The 22,830-nt window shown below is 47.0% G+C and overlaps 1 long non-coding RNA gene across 1 annotated transcript; it reads right to left on the bottom strand.

The window, feature by feature from the left end:
• Positions 1-17,086: 17,086 nt before the first annotated feature.
• On the bottom strand, positions 17,087-21,451 carry LOC142365678 (uncharacterized). The gene is made up of 3 exons (XR_012766543.1): positions 21,123-21,451; positions 19,682-19,787; positions 17,087-17,435 (listed from the first exon to the last, which is right to left on the bottom strand). It is a non-coding gene; the product is annotated as an uncharacterized LOC142365678 (long non-coding RNA).
• Positions 21,452-22,830: the final 1,379 nt, after the last annotated feature.

Raw genomic sequence — 22,830 nt, 5'->3', positions numbered from 1 at the left:
TTGAAGACTGGAGTGACATTGCCTTTCCTCCAGTCCTCGGGCACCTCTCCTGTCCTCCAGGACCTTTCAAAGATGATGGAGAGTGGCTCAGCAATGACATCTGCCAGCTCCCTCAGCACTCGTGGGTGCATTCCATCGGGGCCCATGGATTTGTGGGTGTCCAGGTTGCTTAACCAGTCCTCCTCGTCCAAGGGAAGGTCATCATTTCTGCAGGCTTCCTCTCTTACCTCCAGGGCCTGGGAATCCTGAGGGCCGGCCTTGGCACTGAAGACTGAAGCAGAGAAGGCATTCAGTAGCTCTGCCTTCTCTGCATCCTCCGTCACCAGGAAGCCCACCTCGTTCAGCAGCGGCCCCACATTGTCCCTAGTCTTCCGTTTGCTGCTGATGTACTTGTCACCTTCTTGTTGTCTTTCACATCCCTTGCCAGATTCGATTCCAGGTGGACCTTAGCCTTCCTCGCTGCATCCCTGCATGCTCTGACCACATTCTTGTATTCTTCCCATGTGGTCTGTACCTCTTTCCACATTCCATGCACCTTTCTCTTCTGCCTGATCTCCGCTAGAAGCTCCTGGCTCATCCATGGGGGTCTCCTGCCTCCTTTGGTAGATTTCTTTCTCAGGGGGATGCACCGATCCTGAGCATGGAGGAAGTGATTTTTAAACAGCGACCAGCTGTCTTTGACCCCCCTGCCTTCGAGAGCCCTGACCCAAGGGATTCCTCCAAGGAACTCCTTGAAGAGGCCAAATTTAGCTCTCCTGAAGGCCAAGGTTTTGATCCTACTTATCGCCCTGCTTCCTCCACGCAGGATCCTGAACTCCACCATTTCATGGTCACTGCAGCCGAGTCTACCTCCAACCTTCACGATGTCAACCAGTCCCTCCTTGTTTGTTAATACAAGGTCCAGCAGAGCGCCTCTCCTTGTTGGTTCCTCCACCACCTGCATCAGAAAGTTATCATCGATGCTCTGCAGGAACCTCCTGGATTGTGCCTGCCTAGCTGTATGATCTTCCCAGCTGATGTCAGGGTGGTTGAAGTCCCCCATGACAACCAGGGCCTGTGACTGTGAGGCTGCTTGCAGCTGCTTGTAGAAGGCCTCATCAACTTCCTCCTCCTGGTCAGGTGGCCTGTAGTACACACCCACAATAGCATCACCCACATGAGGCTGTCCCTTAATTCTAACCCACAAGCTCTCGACTCCTTCTTCATCCGCCCCCAGGCAGAGCTCAATGCATTCCAGTTGCTCCCTCATTTATAGAGCAACTCCACCACCTCGCCAATTCATTTTGCCAATGCCCTTCCTCCCTACGGTATTCACACTGATTTGATCATATTGGGTTGATGCCGTGAAAAGCTGGAGTTGAAGACTCAGTAGTCAGAGGGCTATTAAGCAGGCCAAACAGCCTGTCATTTCAGGTTAAATACAATCACAGTATACATATGCATTATATGTCCAAGAAATGCTTAGCATATTCATGACTTTTCCATGAACTAATTAGCATATGTTAACATCTTTCACGCATGTCTGTCCTCGGGTGGTCTTTGGGAGTCCCAAGATGAAGGCTTATACTCCTCATCACAGTGTCCGCTGGTTGACCTTTGTTTCTGCGCAAACTCAGTTCTAAGATCACATATACTGTGTCCTTCCAGGTTGTTTTGCTCCGGTCTTGTTGCCCTCTTGGTGCCTCTTTATCTCTGTAGCTTGGTGCATCTGCCCTCCCAAGGCTGAGCTGTCTGGGGTAGAGTTATTCAAGAACCTCTTTATCTTAGAGCTTTCCTGTCTTCTCAAAACAGCAAGTCAAATTTGTCTAAGTAGTGTTATTTAGGAGCCTCTTTATCTTAGAGCTTTCCTGTCTTCTCAAAACAGCAAGGATCTACTTTAGTTTAATGACAATCACTCTGGTAAGTGGAATTTTTACATTTACGGGCATGAGGGTGATTTACGACAGGGATAGACCCAGGGTTCCAGCCCCAGCCTCTGCCTCTTGCCCAGTTCCCTGCAATTGCTGCAGCTAGTACTGGAGCCTGCAGCTTTCTATCTTTTAATTTCTCCTTTTGTTTTTCCTTTTCTCTGTTTCATCCCAATTCAGCTATTTCTGTCAGTTGAGATAAAGACATTCCTCCTACTCCATCCACTTTATGCAATTTCTTTCTCCTGCTCCTACCCTACACAACATACAGACCATATAGATGCTTGTGCTTTTTTTCTCTTTTTTTTTTTGTTTCCTTTTTTTTTTTACCAACACAGAGATACCAAATTTATCCAGGAGGTGCCTTGTGGATACAAACTGCACAACTTTCCTACCAAAGGTAAAAACTGAAAGAAATCTCTACTGCGAATCTTTAAAGCCTAGCTCTGTTACTGTACACAGAGCACCACAGACTACCAATTCCCTCCTCCTCGAAACAAGCAGCAAGAGAAATAAACTGAAGTTTACTCTTAGGAGAAACCGAAAAACACATGTGTGGTTCAAATTCCTTGGACCAGACCATAAAAGTAAAGACAGACTAGTTATCAAATTACCGCAGCAGCGATGAACAGCAACTTACCCGATATACTCTTTTCATGCTTTACCTTCCCTGGCTTAACTGAATGAAAACAGCTGAAGAGGCAAAGATAAAACAATCTTATAAGCAGGCTGCCACTGCTGACATATGTCTTTGCATATCCCTTCAATACATGGCAACAACACATCTCCTTCTCATTTACACTTTTTCTGAATACTTGGATTTCTATACAAAGTCACAAAAGCATCAACACACAAAAGCATTAACATTTTCCAAGTTGATGACAAAACAACATCAACTGCAATACATATTAAACTGCAATGACCCATTTCTGGCCATCGTACCCCATCACCCAATTCATAATTTGGCCACCATTGCATGCAATATCTTTTCATTTTACCACATTTATTTTGGATATCTGTTTTCTTTTTTATACAAAGTCATAAAAGCATCAACATATGGCAATTAATCTCATTTTTCCACTCTGTGACAAAATAACATTCATTGTAATATAGTACTACATTTTAAGGATCCATTTTCAGGCCATCTTTCGCCATCCTCCAACTGATCACAAAAACCTTTTAATTTATCCCTATTCAGCGGGTCCCCTCCAAATTTTCTCCAGGTCTTTAGGATGCATCCTAAAGAAGAGCAAAGGGGAGTCTCCTGAGAAGTAGCACTGCCCATATTGGTACCGAATCTAATGTTTCTTACACACAAATTCAAACACAAAACGAGGGATATCTGCCATCGTTAAAGCACGGTGTAAGAAACAATCACGAAATGAGGGAAATCTCCCATTGTTAAAACAATGTGTAAGAAACAATACTAAATGAGGGATGTCTCCTGTCATTAAAACAATGTGTAAGAAATAATACAACTATGCTACCAATGCATATCTCTCCCAATACATTTTATGCAGAGCCCAAATGGGACAAAAATGTCCCCAAATGCCTGCTACTTCACAGAAGACTTTTCCTTTTTCCCTTACTTATTTATCAGAAAATACCTCTTTTCCAATAGCATGGCACCATTGTGTCGCTTACTGCCCGACTTCAGGAGTCTCCGATCAACAGGTCGGTGTGCACTGGAGTCCAGTCAGGCTGTTTCTCCCCATCAGGTACTGCAAGTTGATCCGGGCAAGGCTGTCAGTGCAGTCACATCTGGGTCGCCAAAACTGTTGCCCCAAAAGTGGGATCATTTACCCAGTGTGCGATACACCAATATACACACAGAGCAGAGGTATTGTCTTTATTGCATATTTGCACAGATATGGGTGCTAGGTGATAATTCCACAAAGCTAGCACCCCGCTTAGCAGAGTCACAAGGACTATATACTCTTACAAAAACAAAGAAATTACTCATTACATTCTGATTGGTTCATCGCATTATACACTCATCTTAAAGGTATATTCCTTCTTTATTTAACTACGCATGCTCCCAAGCTGTGTCTTTCTGGTTCTGAATTGAGTCAGTGGTCGCAATCTCCCCCTGCCGCCTCTACCTTTTTCCTAGTTACCCTAGATTTTTGTAAACTTCATGCTTCTTCAGAAATTGTCCAGCTTTTGGCACCTGCTGGGCTGGATGTTCCCCTTTTATCAATCTGTTAGCTCCTCTTCAAGGGTGTGATTGTTAGTAAGGCATGCATTGTTTATACAAAGTAGTCAATTAAACAATGCCACTATGATGTCGCGGAGGATGAACCGGACTCGATGTGATCAGGTACAAGCCTTTTATTAGCCCCAGATAGCTCACATTTATATTCCCCATTACATACGCGGCAATCTCCCATTGGCAATAATCAAATTAAATCACATAGCAACCCAATTATGATTGGTGTACATTACTTGTTCACGGGCTGTGCTCGTGGCTTTCTTGTAGGTGGCAGGTTCCGCTTCAGTATTCTGGACTCATTTTTCTTTGCATTCATCCCTTTGTTTATACCACCGTTTGTCCTCTAGATGCCCTTGTGGCCTTATGCTAAGGCTCTGCGGCCTTATGCTAAGGCTTCATGGCCTCACAGAGAAAATGCTGGATTGCTCACATGTCCCCAGTTCTTTAATGCTTCATCCTCCACACTATGACCTAAGCCTTTCTGCCTGTCGCGAATGAGGGATTAGGTCACTTAAATGATCACTAAAAGGTTTTGCAAGAAAAGATTTTACTGAAAATTTAGAAAATGTAATCTTATGAAGTTTGTTGGCAAGGTTCACTCTATAACTTATTAAATAAATGGAATACAAAATCGAAGGAGGTTTTGAGAGGAAAATGATTTACACAGAGTAAAAGAAAAGTGTAAGGGGTAAGGGAGACCCTCCAATTAAGTCATCAGGTTCGGACTGGACCCTCTTGCTTTCTAAACTCCTTCTCAGAGAGGAGCCTAGGTGTGGCTGGATCCAGAACCGGCCTTAGACCACAATGGTTTATGTCTAAGGAATATGCTTAGTGGCAGTTCAGGGTGTGTTCACAGTTTTAAGAGAGAAAGAGAATCACAGGAATTTAGCAGCTATCAATCACTGGTTAACAGCATTTACAGAGTGATTAGAAAGAATTTGCTTTTACAATCACAGTAATAGGATATTATGCTTTGAATTGATTCACACACACACATACACACAATCATAAAAAATCCCCTTGAGTTCAGTGAAATACTCACTTTAAATCAAATGTTTTCTCAACGGATGAAGGTTGAGTCTTGAGGAGATCAGTCCAGGTAGTTCGCGAAGTACTCTCAGAGGCGTCCCATTCAGAGGGAGTTACTGGATGCAGCCCACTGCAGACCAGAAATGCTCAAAGGGCCTTTCAGCAATTGATGCAGGTCATCATGCTGCAACAGCTTTCTCACCAATGTGAGGTTCATCCCAATAGGGGTAGGTGACAAGTCTTGATATGATGCATAGTTGGATTGCAGCAATTGATGAGTTGTGATAGGAGCTGAATAGTTGAAGTTACATTCTGCAATTTTGGTAAAATTACAAACACAGGTGTTTAAGTGATCATCTATATCTACAGTGGCATTGTCTATAGATATAGAGTCACAAAGGGTTGTCATGCAGATGCATCCATTTACTCATTTGAGAGACTATGAGGGGTTAAATAGCATTTGTTGTTGCCCTATGTTTTTGATTAGGTATGGACTAGTGTTGTAGATGTAAGGAGACAGTTTGATAGGAGGTTCAGCATGTAACCAGGGTGATGGAATCAGTTGACCATAAACATGAACAATGCTGCTATGTTCCTGATACAAGCCCTACCCACCTGGACATTAGGTCTGGGAACAGAGGGTCTAGTCTCTAGGTAACCATTAATGTTAAACAATAGTAGTGAAGGGGATTTTTAATAGAAATAGCATTACCCAATAGTTGCAGGTGCATTTATAGTACCTATCTATTGTGTAAATTAACTGAAGCAGAGAGTCTTGCATCTCCATACAAAGGGGTTAGTTTTTGGTAGGGGCTGGAAGTCGCCTAGAACCGGTCAAGACGACCCCACTGTGTGGATGGGAGCCAGAAGAGAACTGAGTTTGCGCAGAAACTGTGATGAAGAGAATGAGCCTTCATCTTGGACTCCTGACGACCACCACTAGGAGGCACTGCGCAAGCGCAGCTGGGAGGAGTCTATGAAAATGACTTCTTGGAAGTGATTTTAATATGAAAGGGATAGGTTATGCATATGTATAGGTAGATTGGGAAACATAATGAATATGTATATTTTTGATCTATATAGACTGCACGGAAAAGGTATAAGGTATGCACGTTCAGTGGAATTATCCCCCGTGCATCCAGCGCTGCAATAAAGAATGCCTGCCTTTTAACACTACATTGGTGTTACGAGGTTTTATTCCTGGATTTTCGGTGACAAGCAGGTGGATGTAATCGTTCGACATCAATTTTGAGTTGCAAACGAAGCTGGAGTGAGAGTTGGGGTTTGTCCAAAGGTGTTGTTCTCCCCCAGCATAGTGTATGACAACGCATAAATCTGCTGTCATGCATTGGGTGTGATTTTCAATTCGACATCCTACCAAGATGGTATCTCCTTCAGTCCCCTTTAGAAATGGAACTGGTGAATTTTCATCGTCATTTTTAATGTTCCAACTTTGTCTATGGAAAGCCATGTTATTATGTAGCACTATTGTGGACAAATTTAGATTAAGTATAGGTACGTCACGAAGTACATACAGATCTTTCCACAGCCACCCCGTGGAGCATAAGTTTTCGGCGAAGCTACTGAAGGTGAAGGGTTCTGGAGCAGAGGCTCGCGCCGAGGGACCCTTTCTCCGGTGCCAAAACCGCAGCGGCGAGGCGGCAAAAAGCGCCGAGAGAGAGAGAGAGAGAGAGGAGACCCCAGCCCCCCCCCCTCAGCGGGAAAGCGGGAAGTGCCAACGAGCAGCAGCTCTGACTCAGCGGGGGCGGAGTCGAGTGTGACAGCGGCCAAACCCCCTCAGGGATAAGAGCAGCTCCCAGGGAGCGCGGGCGAACAGAGCCGGCAAACAGAGGCGGCGCAGCAGCCCGGGAGCGGCGCAGCAGTTCGCGCAGCAGTTCGCGCAGCAGTTCGCGCGGGCAGGGCGAGCGGGCAGGGCGAGCGGGGAAGGCGACTGGCAGGGTACAGCCGCCCCTTCTGGCAACTCAAGTAGTGGGCATCGCTCTTCCAGGAGATATTCTAGCCATGGTTGCCACCCGTGGTAAAGGTGTTGCTCGAAGGAGTGTGGGGACCCAGACGGAGGCCTCACGCAAGAACGCGGGTGTCCAGGTCTCTGGCTGCAGGGAGTGCCTGAGCCTGGCGCTCGTACCGGAGGACAGCAGAGACAACGGCTGTGTTCGGTGCGAGCAGGTGAATGACCTGCTCAGCCTGGTGGCAGAACTGAAGGAGGAAGTGGAGAGGCTGAGGAGCATCCGGGAGTGTGAGAGGGAGATCGACTGGTGGAGCCGCACCCTGCCCTCCCTGAGGCAGAGGCAGCAGGAGGCGGCTCCACAGAAAGCAGAGAACCCCCAACCCTCTTGCCACCGAGCAGAAAGAGGGGGCCTAAGAGATGGGGGGGAATGGAAACGGGTCCCTGCTCGGGGTGGCAAGCGAATTTCCCCCCGGCCTCCCTCACCTGCCCAGTTGCCCTTAAGCAACAGATATGGGGCTCTGGAATGTGAGGGACTGGCCACAGAGGATGTGGGTGAAGGTGAGGCTCCATCCAGGGGGTTGCCTAGGACGAGTCAGACAGCCCCACGTATTACAACTGCCTCAACTAAGAAAAAAAGGAGGGTCATTGTCATAGGTGATTCCCTTCTGAGGGGAACAGAGGGCCCGATCTGCCGACCAGACCCATCCCACAGGGAAGTCTGCTGCCTCCCTGGGGCCCGGGTTAGGGATGTTGCGAAGAAACTCCCTGGTCTGGTGCGGCCTTCTGATTACTACCCCCTCTTGGTAATGCAGGTTGGCGGGGACGAGATAGCAGAAAGAAGTCCCAAGGCCATCAAAAGGGACTTCAGGGCACTGGGGCGACTGGTTGAGGGATCAGGGGCGCAGGTGGTGTTTTCCTCCATCCCATCAGTGGCAGGGGACAGCACTGAAAGGGGCAGGAAAACTCACCTGGTTAACAGGTGGCTCAGGGACTGGTGCCATCGGTCAAATTTTGGCTTCTTTGACCATGGGGAGGTATACACAGCACCGGGCCTGCTGGCAACAAGTGGAGCTCAGCTATCACAAAGGGGGAAAAGAATTCTTGGCCACGAGCTGGCGGGGCTCATTGAGAGGGCTTTAAACGAGGTTCGAAGGGGGAAGGGGATATTGCCCAGCTCACTAGGGATGAGCCTAGGCTTGGAGTGCCAAGGCCAGCGGTGAGATTCACAGCCCAGCTCAAGTGTGTTTACACCAATGCACGTAGTATGGGCAATAAACAGGAGGAGCTGGAAGCCATTATACAGCAGGACGGCTACGACTTGGTCGCCATCACAGAAACGTGGTGGGACAACTCGCATGACTGGCATGCTGTCATGGATGGCTACAGACTCTTTAGGAAAGACAGGCCAACAAGGAGAGGTGGGGGAGTTGCTCTATATGTGAGGGAGCAACTGGAATGCATTGAGCTTGGCCTGGGGGCAAGTGAAGAAGGAGTTGAAAGCTTGTGGGTTAGAATTAAGGGACAGGCTCATAAGGGTGACATTATGGTGGGTGTATACTACAGGCCACCTGACCAGGAGGAGGAGGTTGATGAGGCCTTCTACAGGCAGCTGCAAGCAGCCTCACAGTCACAGGCCCTGGTTCTCATGGGGGACTTGAACCACCCTGACATCAGCTGGGAAGACCATACAGCCAGGCACATGCAGTCCAGGAGGTTCCTACAGAGCATCGATGATAACTTTCTGATGCAAGTGGTGGAGGAACCAACAAGGAAAGGCGCGCTGCTGGACCTTGTATTAACAAACAAGGAGGGACTGGTGGAGGACGTGAAGGTTGGAGGTAGACTCGGCTGCAGTGACCATGAAATGGTCGAGTTCAGGATCCTGCGTGGAGGAAGCAGGGCGATAAGCAGGATCAAAACCCTGGACCTCAGGAGGGCTGACTTTGCCCTCTTCAAGGAGCTACTGGGAGGAATCCCGTGGGCCAGGGCTCTCGAAGGCAGGGGGGTCCATGAGTGCTGGTCGCTTTTTAAACAACACTTCTTCCATGCACAGGAGCAATGCATCCCCCTGAGAAAGAAATTTAGCAAAGGAGGCAGGAGACCTGCATGGTTAAACAAGGAGCTTCTGGCGGAGATCAGGCAGAAGAGAAAGGTGCATGGAATGTGGAAAGAGGGACAGGCCACTTGGGAAGAGTACAGAAACATGGTGAGAGCATGCAGGGATGCGACGAGGAAGGCCAAGGCTCACCTGGAATTGAAGCTGGCAAGGGATGTCAAAAACAACAAGAAGGGCTTCTTCAACTACATCAGCAGCAAAAGGAAGGCTAGGGACAACGTGGGGCCGCTGCTGAATGAGGCGGGTGTCCTGGTGACGGAGGATACAGAGAAGGCAGAGCTACTGAATGCCTTCTTTGCTTCAGTCTTCAGTGCTAAGACTGGCCCTCAGGAATCCCAGGCCCCGGAGGTAAGAGAAGAAGCCTACAAAGAGGACGACTTTCCCTTGGTCGAGGAGGACTGTGTGAGGGATCGCTTAAGTGATCTGGATGTCCACAAATCCATGGGCCCCGATGGAATGCACCCACGAGTGCTGAGGGAGCTGGCGGATGTCATTGCTGAGCCACTCTCCATCATCTTTGAGAGGTCCTGGAGGACAGGAGAGGTGCCCGAGGACTGGAGAAAGGCCAATGTCACTCCAATCTTCAAAAAGGGCAAGAAGGAGGACCCAGGGAACTACAGGCCGGTCAGCCTCACCTCCATCCCGGGAAAGGTGATGGAGCAGCTTATCCTCGAGGCCATCATGAAGCAAGTGGAAGAAAAGAAGGTTATCAGGAGTAGTCAGCATGGATTCACCAAGGGGAAATCATGCCTGACCAATCTGATAGCTTTCTACGATGACATGACTGGCTGGGTAGACGAAGGCAGAGCCGTGGATGTTATCTACCTTGACTTCAGCAAGGCTTTCGACACAGTCTCCCATGATATCCTCCTAGGGAAGCTGAGGAAGTGTGGGCTGGATGAGTGGTCGGTGAAGTGGATAGAGAACTGGCTGAATGGCAGAACTCAGAGGGTTGTCATCAGCGGCGCTGAGTCTAGTTGGAGGCTGGTGACAAGTGGTGTCCCCCAGGGGTCAGTACTGGGCCCAGTGTTGTTTAACTTCTTCATCAACAACCTGGATGAAGAGTTAGAATGTACCCTCAGCAAGTTTGCTGATGACACCAAACTGGGAGGTGTGGTAGATATACCAGAAGGCTGTGCTGCCATTCAGCGTGACCTGGATAGGCTGGAAAGCTGGGCAGAGAGGAACCTGATGAGGTTCAACAAGGGCAAGTGCAGGGTCCTGCACATGGGGAGGAAGAACCTCATGCACCAGTACAGGCTTGGGGTGGACCTGCTGGAGAGCAGCTCTGCGGAGAGGGACCTGGGTGTCCTGGTGGACGACAGGTTAACCATGAGCCAGCAGTGTGCCCTGGCTGCCAAGAAAGCCAATGGGATCCTGGGGTGCATCAAGAAGAGTGTGGCCAGCAGGACAAGGGAGGTTCTTCTTCCCCTCTACACTGCCCTGGTGAGGCCTCATCTGGAGTACTCTGTCCAGTTCTGGGCTCCCCAGTTCAAGAAAGATGAAGAGCTACTGGAGAGAGTCCAGCGGAGGGCTACAAGGATGGTGGGGGGACTGGAGCATCTCCCCTACGAGGAGAGGTTGAGGGAGCTGGGCTTGTTCAGCCTGAAGAAGAGAAGGCTGCGAGGGGACCTTATAAATGCCTACAAATATCTGAAGGGTGGGTGTCAGGAGGATGGGGCCAAGCTCTTTTCATTGGTGCCCAGTGACAGGACAAGGGGCAACAGGCACAAACTGAGGCACAGGAAGTTCCGTCTGAACATGAGGAAGAACTTCTTCCCTCTGAGGGTGACGGAGCACTGGAACAGGCTGCCCAGGGAAGTTGTGGAGTCTCCTTCTCTGGAGATATTCAAGACCCGCCTGGACAAGATCCTGTGCAGCCTGCTGTAGGTGACCCTGCTTCGGCAGGGTGGTTGGACTAGATGACCCACAGAGGTCCCTTCCAACCCCTACTATTCTGTGATTCTGTGATTCTGTGATAAGTTCCACATTTGTCGTTTAGTAATCCTGAAATTATACAATATTTCTACACCATGTTCACCCCAGAGGCAGGGTGCTAGTAAAAGTGAAATTATACCAAGAATCTGGTTTTGGTATATTGTAACAAGATTTTTCATTGTCTCTGGGTTTGGAAAAAACAATGAAATATTTTCTGATTTCAGTGGGTTTTCCATGGGTAGATCCATTGATTATGCGACAGCCTAATTTTATTTCTTCCCCCAGTGTGGCTTGGAGTGATAGGATTTGGTTGATGCTATTATTATTGTAGGATATTCCAATTCCTTTGTTGTGTAGTGTGTCCCATTTCCATTCCTCCTTTAGGTATGCCTCGTCTCTGTGCACAACTTAAGTAGTAAGGTTTAAGTGTGTTTTGTCTTTCAGTGGGATACCAGCACTTCCACCATGATTTACTAGTGCATGGTCCCAAGGGACCTGTGTGTGGATTGTCCAAGGATTTTGTGTCTGCACTGGAAGGGTTATACTTATCTCAATTAAGAGGAAGAACAATGGTGAACTGGGGATACACTGCTGTCATCGTCATTGCCATCAATGTAGATTCTTCTCTTCTCTTTTTGTTGTTTTTTTTTTTGTGGAGTGCCAGAGCTCCTCCCAGACAATGAGGGTGGGAAAGGGCTCCTGACACAATCCAGTCCCCTGAAGAGATGGGAATGGCAGATCTTCCCTTTACCATCCCAGTCTGTGTTGGGAGTTGGAGGGGGCTGTGCCATACCTTCCCACATCATAAGAAGGAGACTGGGGGAAGTGGGGGAAGAAACCTTCCATTGCCTCAATTACAGAAGGAAAATTATGTCTCCTGAAAATGCTGGAAAGCCAGCCTTCCTGCTCAGAGGTAGCCAGACATTCAGCACTCTCACCTGCAAATAAAGGGAGGAAATTCAACTTGGGGCACTGAATGCTACTGAACACACCTCCAAACTCATAGCTGCTTCTCTGACACTCCCCCTCACCAAATACTTCAATAAACTGAGAACGTTTCAGAATAGATAACCTGGACTCCACTGCAGGTCCCATCACTACCCTGCAGCCCCTGATAGTTCAGCTAAAGGGTTTTGCAGGCATTATGTTAGAGACAGAGATGAGAGAGTTTTTAGGATCAACCAGTCAGTGAACTCAACATAACAGTAACGTAAAAAAAAAAAAAAAAAGGTTTTGATAGGGGTTTTGTTTATTTGGGCTGGAGTTGAGTCTTTTTAATTTGGTTTTATTTGTTTTCCTGGCAAGATGATGCACTCCAGTTAACTGCATACTCCTTTCTGAAATCAGAACATCAGAAGTACAACCTGTTCCCTGAACTTGCTGGAATAAACATTATACATGGCCCCCTCTGGAGCATTTTCATTAAGGTGATTCTCTGCTGTCAGTTCATGTGACTTACTGCATAATTAATCTAAAAAGCCCATAGAAACCAGCCCCTCTATGGACTGTAAGCATCCTTGGAGGGCTCTGGGTCCAAACAGTAGCGTGTGGATTATGACTGTCTCTAAAAGTTCATATTCCCGATGCATTTACTATATGGGCATATCTTTATCTAATATATTTGTTTACCATCTTTGCTGTCTGTGAGTGAGAATATAAAGAGACTGTTCCAGGTTAGATTAATGTTTGTTCTGGACAAGTACAACAAGTAGCAGGTTTGGCTTCTGTAGCAGCTTCTCCGTGGTACAATGCAGTGTTACCCAGGCGTAACTGAGTTCAGTCTGAACTCTTAGGGGAAAATATATCACGCTGGATCTGACAGCCTGAGAGAGGAGAGGCTGCTGTGGCTCTATGCCCCAGACCCAACCAGCATTGAGCTTGAAGATGTATTCGTAGCAGGCATATGCACACAGCGTACGCTTACACATCATATGGTCAGCCACAGAGATCACAGACAGACACACAGAGCACTCCCACAAACACAAACATCACTAACAGCCTCATCCTGCTCCCCTCCCTGACAGAGCAGGATGGAGGCCCGCTAGCAAGAATATATGTATGTGTAGACATATATACAGCATGGATCAGCTGGGCTCACACACTCAGTCTGCCCAGTAGCTGCCCCTGGATCCCAGTCTCCCCAGTTGCTGGCACCAGGGCATACAAGGCCAAGTTGGGAGGGAGCGTCGATCTGCTTGAGGGTAGGAAGGCTCTGCAGAGGGATCTGGACAGGCTGGATTGATGGGCCAAGGCCAATTGTACGAGTTTCAACAAGGCCAAGTGCTGGGTCCTGCACTTGGGTCACAACAACCCCATGCAGTGCTACAGGCTTGGGGAAAAGTGGCTGGAAAGCTGCCCAGAGGAAAAGGACCTTGGGGTGTTGGTCGACAGCTGGCTGAACATGAGCCAGCAGTGTGCCCAGGTGGCCAAGAATGCAAATAGCTTCCTGGCTTGTATCAGGAATAGTGTGGCCAGCAGGAGTAGGGAAGTGATCACGCCCCTGTACTCGGCACTGGTGAGGCCACACCTGGAGTACTGTGTTCTAGTTTTGGGCCCCTCACTACAAGAAGGAGATGGAGTTGCTGGAGCATGTCTAAAGAAGAGCAACGAGGCTGGTGAAAGGTCTAGAGAACAAGTCTTACAAGTAGCGGCTGAGGGAACTGGGGCTGTTTAGTCTGGAGAAGAGGAGGCTGAGGGGAGACCTTATTGCTTTCTACAACTACCTGAAAGGAGGTTGTAGTGAGGCAGGTGTTGGTCTGTTCTCCCAAGTAACTAGTGATAGGACGAGAGGCAATGGCCTCAAGTTGTGCCAGGGGAGGTTCAGACTGGATATTAGGAAAAATTTCCCTACTGAAAGAGTGGTCAGGCATTGGAATAGGCTGCCCAGGGAAGTGGTGGAGTCACCATCCCTGGAGGTGTTCAAAAAACATTTAGATATGGCACTTCGGGACATGGTTTAGCAGGCATGGAGGTATTGGGTTGACAACTGGACTTGATGATCTTAGAGGTCTTTTCCAACCTTAACGATTCTATGATTCTATGATAAGCCTCTGAGGCCACAGCCCCACTCCAGCTGCTGGTACAGACCATCCCACATGCACACACACAAATACACGCACACTCGGAGCTGACCGGGGCTCCCCTGCTCCCCAGTAGCAACTCCCCCATGGTCTTGCCCTTAGAGAAACCATTAGAAAGGAATTTAATAAGAAGATAGGACAGCCTGTGCTGATCAGGTGAAAGGCATGGCCAGACAAGGGGCACTGACCAGCCAGCTCCTGACCCATTTTATCCTCTTAACCCTCTGTTTTCCCACACTTGTTCCAACCCACTTGTTCCACTTTAATCCCTCCTTTTCCGTGCCTTTGATTCCTCCCATAAACATACTATAATGTCCTGCACAATCCTGAAACGCTCTTACTCTGCATCCCATCACGTGTCCTGTATCCCTAGGCAGCAACTCATTCCAGAAGGTGCTTCACTCATGGTGATGGGTTTTATGCCCAGGCAGTAAGGCTGAGGCTCTCCTGGTACAGCCTTGGGAGGGGCCTGGATGTGGTGTTCCTTCTTCCGAGTCTCTTGCTTTTGTTCCCCCGTGCTCCTCCAAGCTTGTGGAAGCAAGCCTTTGACAGGCTCATGGCTCCTGCGATAGGCTTGGAAGCAGCCAGGGCCAGGATATTATTTGGGGTCCCTCACCCGCCATCATCTCTCTGTGCTCCTTTGTGGATGTGCAGATGAGCTTTTACCACATAATTTAAGGTAAATAAGCTAGTTTGCACAACAATAACATCACAGAAGTGCTCCCATATTGCTCTGTGCTAGTTACTTTGGATTCCAGCATCTCAGGTACCTCAGCCAGTGAGGGCTGAGTAATTCTGAATCCCACTCTAACATGCTGTGCAATACTCCTTGTAAGCTGCCCCACCACCACCACCATTGTTGCCTGGACAATTATATGAAGCTCTTGCACATTCAGATGTACAGGGTCACACTGCTGCATGAAGTTTAGTTTCTAGCTTCTTTGAACTTTTTGTTCTTTTGTGCTTGGTTTCAGTCTCCCTGCTAGAACCAAGTTCTTTATTCAACAGATTCTTTCGTAGAATCATAGAATCATAGAATGCTTTGGGTTGGAAGGGACCTTTAGAGGTCATCTAGCCCAACCCCCCTGCAGTGAGCAGGGACATCTGCAACTAGACCAGGTTGCTCAGAGCTCCATCCAACCTGGCCTTGAATATTTCCACGGATGGGGCATCCACGACCTCTCTGGGCAGCCTGTTCCAGTGTTTCACCACCCTCATGGTAAAAAATTGCTTCCTTGTATCTAGTCTAAATCTACCCTCCCACAGTTTAAAGCCATTACTCCTTGTCCTGTCACAATAGCCCCTGCTGAAAAGGTTTTTCCCCATCTTTCTTATAAGACCCCTTTAGGTACTGAAAGGCTGCTATAAGGTCTTCCTGCAGCCTTCTCTTCTCCAGGCTGAACAAGCCCAACTCTCTCAGCCTGTCCTCATAGGAGAGGTGCTCCAGTCCTCGGATCATTTCTGTGGCCCTCCTCTGGACCTGCTCCAACACATCCATGTCCTTCTTGTGCTGAGGGCTCCAGAGCTGGATGCAGTACTCCAGGTGGGGACTCATCAGAGCGGAGTAGAGGGGCAGAATCACCTCCCTCGACCTGCTGGCCACGCTTCTCCTGATGCAGCCCAGGATACAGTTGGCCTTCTGGGCTGCAAGCACACATTGCCGGCTCATGTCTAGCTTTTCGTCCACCAGTACCCCCAAGTCCTTCTCAGCAGGGCTGCTCTCAAGCCCTTCATCCCCCAGCCTGTATTGATAGCAGGGGTTGCCCTGACCCAGGTGCAGGACCTTGCACTTGGCCTTGTTGAACCTCATGAGGTTCGCACGGGCTCACTTCTTGAGCTTGTCCAGGTCCCTCTGGATGGCATCCCTTCCCTCTGGTGTGCCGACCACACCACTCAGCTTGGTGTCATCTGCAAACTTGCTGAGGGTGCACTTGATCTCACTGTCTAAAGTACATTGATAAAAATATTGAACAGTACTGGTCCCAATATGGACCACTGGGGGACACCACTTGTCACCGGCATCCACCTGGACATTGAGCTGTTGACCACTACCCTCTGGCTGTGACTTTCCAACCAATTCCTCATCCACCAAACAGTCCACTCATAAAATCCATCTCTCTCCAATTTGGAGAGAAGGATGTTGTGAGGGACTGTGTCAAAGGCCTTAAAGAAGTCCAGATAGACCACATCCATAGCTCTTCCCTTGTCCACTGATGCAGTCACGCCATCATAGAAGGCCACTAGGTTGGTCAGGCAGGACTTGCCCTTGGTGAAGCCATGCTGGCTGTCTCGAATCACCTCCCTGGCCTCCATGTGCCTTAGCATAGCTTCTAGGAGGATCTGTTCCATGATCTTCCCAGGCACAGAGGTGAGGCTGACAGGTCGGTAGTTCCCAGGGTCCTCCTTCCTACGCTTTTTAAAAATGGGCACAATGTTTCCCTTCTTCCAGTCACCAGGGACTTTGACTGACTGCCACGACCTTTCAAATATCATGGAGAGTGTCTTGTCAATGACATCAGCCAATTCCCTCAGGACTCTGGGATGCATGTCATTAGGTCCCAAGCATCAACAGATGAGGAGAAGGCTGAGGTACTCAACAACTTTTTTGCCTCAGTCTTCACTGGCAACCTCTCTCCTCACCCCTCCCAAGTCGATGGATCACAAGATGGGGACCAGGCAGGTAAATCCCCTCCCTTTGTAAAGAGAAGATCAGGTTCGTGACCACTTGAGGAATCTGAACATACATATGTCTATGGGACTCACCAATTATCGTCACTAAATCACTGATCACTCACCAATTACCGTCACGGGTATAACAGACTCGACTTGGGGAAATTAGTTTAATTTATTACCAATCAGAGTAGGATAATGAGAAATAAAACCAAATATTAAAACACCTTCCGTCCATCCCTCCCTTCTTCTCAGGCTTAACTTTAGTCCCCTATTCTCTACTTGAGCGGCACAGGGGGACAGGGACTGGGGATTACGGTAGTTTGTCACACATTGTCTCTGCCACTCCTTCCTCCTCACACTCTTCCTCTGCTCCAGCGTGGGGTCCCACTCATGAGAGACTGTTCTCCACAAACTTCTCCAATGTGAGTCCTTTCCACAGGCTCCAGCATGGGTCCTTTCCACGGGGTGCAGTCCTTCAGGAACAGACTGCTCCACTGTGAGTTCACAAGTCCTGCCAGCAGTAACGAAAACATCCCTGTGTTATCAACACTGTTTTCAGCACAAATCCAAAACATAGCCCCATATCAGCTACTATGAAGAAAATTAACTCTATCCCGGCCAAAACCAGCACACTACCATACAACTAGAACGTGAAAGATTTACAGGGTAAATTGTTATTGACATATACCAGGGCAGTTAGACTGAACAAGAATTGCTTTATTTAGCTTACTGTAAACATCAGCTTTGCCTTTTCATGTCTTCAGTCTTCCTGAGGCTAAAGTTCTTTACAAGGACTATTTTATGTGTTTTGGGTTAATCAAAAACCTCAGTCTTTTGAAAGGTCAATATGCAAGGAACAGCAAAATCTCTTTTTTACGTGACCTGTGTGTTAGCTTTTGTGGAGAACTGTGGGAATCAAAATCTATAGAAGCCATTAGTGGAAATGTATGTCTAAAGGAAAACATGACAGTGATAAGCCTATTATACACTTTGAATACAAGCGCCTACTGATGTGGGGTTGGGTGGGGATACACTTGACTGATTTTCAAACTCAGTCAGTTGTATTGTTGCACTATGGAGTCTTTTGCAAAACATAAGCATTTGGAATCGTTATCAAGGACAAGATCTCTTCTCTTGTTGCTTAAAAAATTGCTAATAACTAGGAGACTAGAACTCCCAGCCAAAATCAGTACAGCTTTGAAGAACAACAATGGTCACCAGCTCCTTTAGCCCAGTTTGTTAGGAGAGATGACCTTTGCAATCATGCCATGTGTGCCTGTCTCAAAGATCTCAAAAATCTCAAGATCTCAAAGATATTAACAGTTCTGAGGAAGTGGACAGCTGAGCAAAGGAGAAAGGTCTTGCAGTTGCCTTGACTGACAGCAATGTGAATGCAAATCCTATTAGATACTATTCACCTGCAAATATAGATGAGAAGCTATTAATTTTAGTAAATTTTTGTGAATAGCTAGGATAGCTGTAAGATAAGAAGTTTCTGAATAATCCCACTGTAGACAGCTCGGCCTTGGGAGAGAAGTTGTGTGGAACTATAGAGATAGGGAAGGTGCAAGATGACTACAAGACTGGAGCAAAACAACCTTGAAGGACATGGTATACGTGATCTTTGATCTGAGTTTGCGCAGAAGCAGAGGTCACTAGCGGACACCATGATGAAGAGTACGAGCCTTCACCTGAAGACCCCTGATGACCACCCAGAGGCGCTAACAGACATGTGCAAAGGACATTAACATATGTTAATAAGTTCCCAGAAAAAACGTGAATATTTATGTAAATGTAGTCTAAATGTTTAGTAGTTATGTAATTTCGGCACACACAATTGGGCGGAACTATCCCCTGTGCGTCCAGTGTTGCAATAAAGAATGCCTGCTTTCTAAAACTCCAAACTTAAGTTTTAGAGAGTGAATTATTGTGCCACTTTCCGGTAACACTGTGACATTGTTAAATGATTCATTCCTATGGCTTCCTAGACTTTGTCTTTATACACTGCTGTGTTACAAAGGGAGCAGCTTCCTGCAGCCACTTCTTGGTCTGATGTTGCAGTTTCCTACTGTTGTCCCAAAAGTGGAATCGTTTACACAGTGTGCGATACACCAATATACATACAGAGAAGAGGTATTGTCTTTATTGCATATTTGCACAGATATGGGTGCTAGGTGATAATTCCACAAAGCTAGCACACTGCTTAGCAGAGTCACAAGGACTATGTAATCTTATAGCAGCCTTCCAGTACCCGAAGGGGGCCTACAGGAAGGATGAAGAGGGACTTTTCACAAGGGTGTGTAGTGATAGGACAAGGGGGAATGGCTGTAAACTAAAAGAGAGCAGATTTAGATTAGATATAGGGAAGAAATTCTTCACCATGAGAGTGGTGAAACACTGGAACAGGTTGCCCAGAGAAGTTGTGGATGCCCCCTCCCTGGCAGTGTTCAAGACCAGGTTGGATGGAGCTCTGAGCAACCTGGTCTAGTGGAAGATGTCCCTGCTCATGGCAGGGGGGTTGGAACCAGATGATCTTTAAGGTCCCTTCCAACCCTTACCATTCTATGATTCTATGATTCTATGAATACAAAACCAAAGAAATTACTCAATACATTCTGATTGTTTCCTCGTGTTACATGCTTATCTTAGAGGTATACCCCTTCCTTACTTAACTACATGTGCTCGCAAGCTGGGGGGGTGCAGACTTTCTGGTTCTGAATTGAATCGGTGGTCGTGATCTCGTCCTGCCGCATTTACCTTTTCCCTAGTTACCCTAGATCTTTAACTTCATGCTTCTTTGGCATTCATCCAGCTTTCAGTGCCTTCTGGGCTGGATGTTCCCCTTTTATCAGTCTGTTAGCTCCTGTTCAAGGGCACAAGGGCATGATTGTTAGTAAGGAATGCATTGTTTACACAAAGTAGTCAGGCCTAAATTAACAATGTCACTAAGACCTAAGCATTTCTTCCCTATATCACTACAACCTAAGCATTACTATACACTAAACTTTTCTGCCCGATATAATTTCCCCCCTTTGAGACTATGAGACCTTTTCTTATGTGTCTCATATGTCTCACTATTTCTTTTCATCAACATTATATAGTTTCCCATGGTCATTCATATAATTAACCTTTTGATACAGCTCAAGGCAATACAAGTTATGATTATGATGACTATGATTACGATTACTGTTTCAAGTAAATTTGCCAACCCTCCAGTAAGGGAGAATCCAAGCCTGTGCAGCATTTTGTTCAGCCACCCTATTTCCATAGTAGCTTTAAGGTCACAACTTGACTATGTCACCTGTTTTGTAGGCAACAGCAGTGACAAAGTGGCCAGGAGCTAGTACGAGCTCCACATTGAGGGACCACAGTGCTACTCTGTCCTATGTCCCTTCACATGTAACAACAAGAATTCTGTAGCTATACTTTTATTGCCCGAATTTCACTGATTTTTAATATTTCCTAAATTTCCTCAAATTGCTTGCTTAAGTCCTCCTGAGTGATCAATCCTGTCCCAGTCAGAGCAATTTCCACATTATGTACACTGACAATCATCTCTAAATCATACCCAAACGTTTTTCTCACAAACAAAACACTTAAAAATCGAGTTACATGAAAAATCCTCATGTACAGAACACCAAGGGTTAATACTTGATTCAAGTAACCCTGTCTCACAGTCTGCCACATGCTTCCTTAGTCTCCGGCTTGCTCTCCTTGCAGAGAACACGAAACTGCAGATCAGAACTCCACACTCACTTTGCAGCCAGGCTGCATCTCACTCGCCCAATCACTCACCCAGCACTTTTAACACACAATAACAGCACAATAATACACGTACATTCTGAGGCTAGCCCGGCACTTCATACAAACATCAAGGCCTTATTATTAGGTGTTATAATAGTGTTAGATGGTATGATCCTTCACACAACACACGGTACCGAATTTTTACAGCATATAACAATAACCACGGCAATACCAAATATAACTCCTGCTACCGCAGTCAGGAGAACCCAAGTTACCATCAGTCGGGGTACAAGACTTACAAGTCTTACCCCACCACCTTACGGGGACCTCAAACCCCCCCCACCAACTTATGGGGACCTCAAACCCCCAACCCAGGGGCGAGCACCAATGCTCTTTACCTCGTGTGGGACGTCTCTTCACGACTTACAGGTATCCCCTTACAGTATAAACATACCTGGTCCGCTGGTGATGGTCCTTGTCTGTCCCCGCGGTGACCTGGGTGAGTAGGGGAGTCCTCCCAAGAAATCTCGGGGGTGCCCAGAGGAGTCCCGTCCTCAGCAGATCCCGCGGCCGGACGGAGAGTGTCCCATCTGGGGTGCCAAATTGACGTGCGGAATCAAACTTCACAACTCAGAGAGTTATAAAGCAGGTATGTTTATTGCGGTGCCGGGTGCAAGGGGGATCGCTCCTCCTAACTTGCACACCGAGTCACGAAGCATGCACCTATTTATTACAAAGCTTATCTAAGTAGGCTGGACTATTGTAATTATTTCTAGGAATTCATTCTCATACTCCACCCCCCTTTAGCACTTGCGCAGTGTCGTCTGGTGGTCGTCTGTGGGGGTCTTCTGGATGAAGGCTCGTAGTCTTCCTCGCTGTGTGCTTTCACCTTTGGCTCAAAAATTCCTGAGTTGTCTGTGTTGGCTGAGTCCCAAACCATAGAAGCAGTTTCAGCTAGAGAGTTGCTTCTTACAGACAACAAAGTTCTGGTTATCAGTCCTTGTTTCTCTTCGTCTGTCTCACAAGCAGTCCTTGTTAGCTACATTTGAGCCACAACAGTCCTTGTTAGCAAGATTACAAAGAACAGAACTAAACTGAATAACAGTGTTTAACTCTTACTTTAACATAGATGCAAAATTATATAACAAAATTAAACTAAAGCTATAGCAAAATCGAACTAATTGTCAATTCCCCACATCAGTAGCAATAATAGATCCAATGCCAATCTGTTCTGTAGGGCCATTTTAGATGTGGCTTGTAGCTGGGTATTCAAATCCTGCAATCCTGTCTTTATGGCATTTGCTAATATCTCTGATTGTCCTGTCAGATTGTATAGTCATGACTGATTTTGAAATGAGGTGATTTGGGGACTAAAGATTGCCTCTAGTATCCACCCTACTTTTGTCCCTGTAGAGGGATGTCTCCAGGGATCTGCTTCATCTCTCTTTATTTTTCCCCATAATTGAGGTCCTAAGGGTATCTTTCTGCTCAGAGGGCATAAAGTTAACATGCCTCACGTATGTTGTTGTTTTTTCCCTCATAGAGGCAATTGTGTTGTCCAGGTGCCGTCATCACTAACCCATACTGTATGACCCGTGGGGGATACTGTTTCTTTATTGCAATTTATAGATTTGCTTTTGATTATTGTACCAGTCCAAGTATCATTGATGTAGGTAGAATAATTCCTACAAAGACACCATAATTGCAGGGCTCGTGCAACTGGACCTAACCGTTGAATCCCATAATCAACTGTTGAGCAATTGAAAACTCAGGTGCAGTTCCATCTAAAATGTTATGATATCTTAACTCTTGTTGCTGTTATATTTGCCAATAGTTTAATGTCTGGAATGTTTCTATACTTTTGATTCGATCTTTCCTCCCCAGTCCACTCAATACACCAAGGTGTGCTTTGCATATAATGCCGTTCACCTTCTTCAGGGATGGTCCATACCTGAGATAGGTCCATTCCCCAGGGACAGTGTTCACAAGGTTCAGGTCCACTTTCTTCTGTGTTGTTACTCCAAAGGGAGTATTCTGAGCCTCATTTACATGCCAACAGATATCTATTATCCTTTTATTTGTCAGATTAAAAGCCCCTGCCCACTTTCCTAATCCTAGCACCTTTTCACCACTTTCTTTTAGAGTCAGAATTTCTGCTCCAT

This window comes from Opisthocomus hoazin, chromosome W (assembly GCF_030867145.1).
Source record: "Opisthocomus hoazin isolate bOpiHoa1 chromosome W, bOpiHoa1.hap1, whole genome shotgun sequence".
In the NCBI taxonomy this organism is placed as follows: Eukaryota; Metazoa; Chordata; class Aves; order Opisthocomiformes; family Opisthocomidae; genus Opisthocomus; species Opisthocomus hoazin.
This window is presented reverse-complemented; position numbering and strand designations above follow the sequence as displayed.